Here is a 6,000-nt window from a genome sequence, read left to right as displayed (position 1 = left end):
GGCCCATCCTGCCCCCACATCTTGCCCAGCTGCACAATGAACTGGCTGTCTGTGTGCAGCTTCACGCAGTGCTGTCATTATTTCTCATCTTGACAGCATCACCCTCTGCTCTCATTACATTAGAACTGGAAATTGTCCATACCAACTTTTTAGAGTGACACCTAAAGGGATATTCATGTTGTGTTACACGCTGTAACTAAGTGCCTCCGGCTCCAGCAATCTTTTTTCTTGCCAGCCTTGATTCATTAAGCAGCATACGGAAGTATAACAGTGACTGATATTAGGTTATATCTCCCTTGCTAACCAGACTCTAATTTGTCTTCTTCATTTTTATTTCCAGTGTTTTGCACTGTTGTAATGAAGAACAAACAGCACAGGAGATGAAGCACCTACAAAACTGTAGCTTTTTGGCTTGTGCATTTCTACCATGCCCAGCATTTCAATGATAGGACTTTTATATATTGGAAATTCAAAAAGAAAGACTTCTTGGTCTAAAGGATGTCTTGATTTATTTGGGAATGTCAACTCGAAAATAAACATTTAAGTTTAAGCACATCTAAGACCCACAGGCCACTGTAGCTGGCAATGTACAGAGATGTCCAAGGCCTTAGAAGGCTCCTGTAGAAGACTAGGCAGGAAAAATAGACAAGCCAGATATAGAAGGAAAACAGCCAAAAAGGGCATCATAGTAAATATTGAACATTATACTCCTTCCCCCCGGGACAAACCCCCTGTTTGAAGTGACAAGAGCAGACCAGTTTGGTTTAGCTGAGGCTCGACGTGGTGCAGCTCCTGAGCTGCCTCCAGCAGAACGTGCTAAAGGCTGCGGTGCCCTGGTTTTCGCAGGGCTGTGCGACACTTTGCTCTTCTGTTGATCACCTTTGTGTTTGTGTCAAACCTCATGGAAACAGAATTAAAAATAAACTAACGTAAACTCTACCATGTACAGAGGAAGGTGTAGGTCTGCCCAGTGCCTGCGGCGGAGATGGACAGGCAGCCGCAGTGCGCAGGAGGGCTGCACAGCTGAACTGCTGCCTGGCCCTGTGGTTGGGTGGGTTTTACATCTTGCTGTATTGTGTGCTCAGGCAGTTGTGCAGAACATCCTTCATTTCTGGCTTCTGCTCTCCATTACATCTGTGCTGATGGTGTAAGAGAAGTGACCGAAAAGCTCATCCAGCCAGGAGCCCCAGCATGTCACCCCTGTACACCTTCCACAGCATGAACACTATCACTTAATGCCTTTTTTATTTATTTTTTTTTAAAGCCAGGGTCTGGGAAGCTCTGCATGGGTGGTTTGTTGCTGGACTCTGTTGGCAGGTTATTGCTGCAGTTGCTGAAGGTGCTGCAGGCTCATGGTGCTGCCCCAAGGTCTTGGTGCCCTGTGCCAAGGGCGGCTGGGTGGTGGCGATGGCCTCTCTGCTCTTGGGGCTTGGAGAATGGGTTTACCCCATAACTCTTCTTTCCCTGTTCCATCAGAAATGACCCCCCTGCCCTGCCTCTGCTCACATCCTGAGTTTATAAGCATCTTCAGGTAGTAATGGCTTTAGAGCTGCTCCTGAATAAAACCCTAAGATGAACACTGTAAGAACAGTAAGAGTGCTACACTAATGTGTAATAAAAATCAAGTGCCCTGCTAACCAAATACTTCATGTCTTCCTTGAATTTAAACTCTACTAAAATTTCCTCTTTTAAGTGGACAAAAAATGTTTTCAAGTGATGATGCATATTTTAAATTCATTTTTAAATGATTATCTTAAGATACGCTACAGACAATGAAAAGCAGTGCGTGGGTGCTTGGGGCAACACTAGGGCAGACACACTCTTCAATGTGAATTAGTTTCTATAATCACCTATTATATAATCACCTGTCATGTGTTTTATTGTTGTTATTAGTTAATTTGCATAATATTAATATTTATTATTACTCTGGCCCCCAGAAGGATTCCAGGACATCAAAAGAAGCTCTGGCAACTTCTCATGCTCCAACTGCAACTGGAAGGCACTGGGACAGTGGCAGCAGAGCTCTGTGCTGTGTGACCGTATCACTCCACGTAGGCAGAGGTGAGCTGTGCGTCTGAATATAAAACTGCTGAAACTAAAATGGAAAGACAGTTCTGAGGGCTGGTGTCTTTCCCCAGGTCAGAGTTTCCTGTAGTGTCTCTGGTGCTCTGGGTGTGGATGACCTCCTCTTTTATCCATTTTTGTTGTAGGCAGTAATTTTGTGAATAGTTTTCTAGGCAAAGCAAAGGTTGAACTTTTGAAGCAGATGTACATGGCATGACCTTTATGTCTCTTAGCCACTGTCAGGCTTCGCTGAGTGCTCTGCACCCTGACATTCAGTAGGGTAGTAAAGAAATGAAAAGTACTAATGTAACCTTTATAAAAATAGTTAAAATCATAATTTAATTTTTAATCTCCCACTATGGTGTTAAAATAAGCTCAATAAACTTTGACAGTAAATTACATTCAGAAGGAATTCAATTTAAATAACATTATGGTTATGATAGTCAGAAAATTATGTCCTAAACTGCTGCTTCAAGAAAAAAATTAGGGTGGGACTGTTGACCTTTCCAATTTTTGGGTAATACTTCGGCCACTATTAATTTTTTGGTAGTTGATCTGGAACCTGAGGTCCTTTCTTCTTGCATATCCTTCCCAAGCAATCAAGAAGATGTTGTAGAGGAACACCTCTCAGGAGCCAGGGCAGATGAATATTAAGTATTTGAGCCCCAGCACTGAGACCCAGCATTGTGTTTCATTTCATCTTTATAAAAGACCTGCACCAAAAAAAAGGAACAAAAGACTATCTGAGGCAAAGAGGAAGAAACAAACCAAAAGAATGGATTAAACAAAGTTATAAATTTGTTTGATAGTGAAAATGATTTCTTGGTCTTCCTATAAAGTGACATGGTTTGCAGGGTGATCATTAGAGATCAGGCTGTAAATTCAGGCTGACCTTGTGACTCTGGAGCACCTCTTGCAAACTGAACATGCCACAGGCTCAGGTACACGAACACGTGCTGGAAACAAGTGCTGTGTGATGACTGAAATCTGTACATGAGATAGAAGTTATATAGAACTATATATACAAGATTATGTGTCACATCTTACATGGAGGGATCTGAAACTATTTTGCAAACACGAAATTTCTCAGAATTGTTTTACCCAAAATGTGTTCCTTCTGCACTCCATGGTGATACAGTGATCTTTATCCATTGCCCTGGATGCAATTTTGAACTCTGTTTTGTCTAAATGGACAAAGGATACTCAGGAAGATGAGGGACACGTGCCCAGCACTGGTTTGGTTGGTTGTTTTAATCCATGAGAGATATCACCGTTCTACTTGTTCTCTCGCAAAATTAAATCCTCTCCCATGTAGCCAAGCTTTTAATTGCCTGTAATACTTAGACAGAGCTTGGAGAGGAACCATAAAAGTCCTTTGATAAATAGGTAGGACTAGAGAAAATAACAGTGCCTGAGCTCTGCTCACCTCTCCTGCATCTGTGGCTGCTGGGCCTGACTGCATCTATCACAGTGGAAGGGGACATGTGGCCTGTCAAGGGGGGAAGCGTCAGGGAAGATAAATACAGTGAGGAAATACAGTAATGTCACCAGTTCAGCCAGACCAGGAGCTATTACTGGAGGACTGACTTTATTTTATAGCTATTGGGAGGTTTCTGTTCCTTTGAAGCTGAGGAGAGCACAGTGAAGGTGTGGGAGGTAATGTTCAGCGTGGGGAAGAGAGACAGAGGAAAAGCAGTTTGCACTAACAGGGAAAATGCACTGAAGGGAAGGAAACAAATCTTGCCTGTGGGTGATAAAAAGGTAGATGCACATTATAGACTAGTGGGTGCTATTTTCTGGAGAAATGGTGATCTCTACTAGCAGGTGAGCAGGCTGCAGCGCTAAAGACTCATTGCATTGTTCCTGATGCTGCTCCAGGCTTAGGTAATTTCACACTTTCTCTATGAAGAAATAATCTGCTGAACTAGTTGTACTGTATCATTTTCAGTGAATATAATTTAAAAATGTTTCAGTAAAACAGCTCCTTACGCCTTGAAGGAAACTGAGAAGTAGGAGGCGAAAAATTAGTGGTCTAGTTTCATGTTATTAGATTTCCCTCAATCAAGGCAACAGTGAATATACTGCATTAATGGAGCACCAACTAGGTAGAACAAATGGATTGTGATTATTTTTCTTTTTTTAATGGTGTTACTATAAATACTTTGTCCCTACCTAGCTTTCCCATTGGAAGTGAAGCATGACCTTTAAACACATGTAAAGAAAGCACACACTAATATCTCCATAGAAGTTTCAACTTCCTGTGACAAATTAGGAACACGGGGACTTTTTTAAAAGCATTGGTCCTTTATTCTTGAAGATAAAGGCAGATGAGTGTGTTACAGATGCTGAATTGGACAGGATTACACACCTATGATTATATTGTTACTACTGGGACCTTAGTCAAGTTAGGGGCATTTCTAGACTCTTAATAAAGAAAGACATGACTTGTTCCAGGGGGTAAAACTGATAAGAAAGGAATGGGCTAAAAATGTGATATTCCATGAAATTATCTGATCTCAAAGGCCAGGAAGTTAAGAGAAATATTTCCACTGGCTTGTAGTCTGACATGGCTTAGTCAAGGAAAAAGCACATTTGGTTTGTTTTCTTTTTTTTGCAGTGACTGTCCCCTTTTTCTGTGAAATGCAATATACTATCTAGAATTCTCTCATTTCTTGAGCTTTTATTTGTTTCTTCTTTTTTTTTTTCACTCTGTAATTTCTCTGTTGTTTTTCAGCTAAAGTGTGTATGTGTTATCTTAGAGAATGGAAGTTAGGTTTACTTCTCGAAAATTTTTGTAAAAACTGAGGAAATTTTGGAAAAGTTCTAAAAAAAAAAAGATGATGCCCTGAAGCCTACCAGGATTATTCTACTGTCTATTAGAAATGTTAGGTGAAAATACTGCAGGGAGAACAGTAAAAAGGGTGTTTCAACAATACAAGAAGGCAAGTATTTAATGAAATATTTGTGCAAAAACTAATTAAATGAAACTAAAATCAGAACTGTATCTTGCTTTAAAGTTTGCCCTACAAAACCTTGGCAGGGGGAAAACCCCTTCATATTTGGTGATGAGCTCTCTGAGGTGGGAAAGGTCAGAGATTTTCTGCCTGTTTTAGCCATAGAACAAGAGCAGGAAATTGAAGTCAAACACCTACATTTAGCAGCAACAGAATGATGTGCCTGCCATGGCCCGAGTGGCAAAGGGCTGGCACCGTTTCCTTCCCTGGCACCAGTGTGGTCCCTGACTCTCCTGTTGGCACTGCATTGCTCCAAGCCAGTGGGCTGGGGTCTCTCTGGAGGGCTGAGGTCTCCGGGGGGCTGGGATCCCTCTGAGGGCAGGTCACTGCAGCCTGGTGCTTGGAGATGTTCCTGGGCACGTTGCTCTCTAAGCAAAGCCCTAATGTGTTTTTTGGACAACCCTGAGCGTGCTTATGAATAGTTCATAGTAAAAGCTTCCATGGAGAACATAAAAAGCAATTAAATCTTAATGGCCTGGTGTTTACATTTTTTGAACTACAGGTTGGAAAGCCTGAGTGCAAATTGTTCCGACACAGCTAACATTTTGCGGTGAGCGGATTTGTGGTATGCACTGGGAAAAAAAGTGTATCTAACCAATCTAGTCTCTCAGCTTTTCATACACATTTTCCTTTTACCAGTGGAAGTGAGGGGTTTCAGTGATATTTTGGGGAACAATTCCCTCAGAAAAGCGACTGTTTGTACCTGCTTATTTAAGGTCTCAGGGAGAGGGGAGCCTGCTCTCATCAGACAAGGAGGTCAAGATGAAGATGCTGTCCCCAAATGCCATCAGAGTGTTTAGACACCATTCCCTCAGCAGCCATGAGGACTACACACAAATAAAACATGATTAAAGTGTGAAGTACTTTATAGTTGCTTTTAAAGAGCTATTCCCACAGGGGCAGCAGCCTTGTAGGGGGCTCT

The 6,000-nt window shown here is 41.8% G+C and overlaps 1 protein-coding gene across 1 annotated transcript in view; it reads left to right on the top strand.

Annotated features, from left to right (window-relative positions):
- Positions 1-588: 588 nt before the first annotated feature.
- Positions 589-6,000, top strand: part of SH2D1A (SH2 domain containing 1A) — a 28,607-nt gene continuing 23,195 nt past the window's right edge. Inside the window, exon 1 of the mRNA XM_064669885.1 lies at positions 589-2,061. The gene's annotated coding sequence lies outside the window, so the exon portion shown is untranslated. The remainder of the gene's footprint in view (positions 2,062-6,000) is intronic.

This window comes from Pseudopipra pipra, chromosome 13 (genome assembly GCF_036250125.1).
Source record: "Pseudopipra pipra isolate bDixPip1 chromosome 13, bDixPip1.hap1, whole genome shotgun sequence".
NCBI classification, from domain to species: Eukaryota; Metazoa; Chordata; class Aves; order Passeriformes; family Pipridae; genus Pseudopipra; species Pseudopipra pipra.
This window is presented reverse-complemented; position numbering and strand designations above follow the sequence as displayed.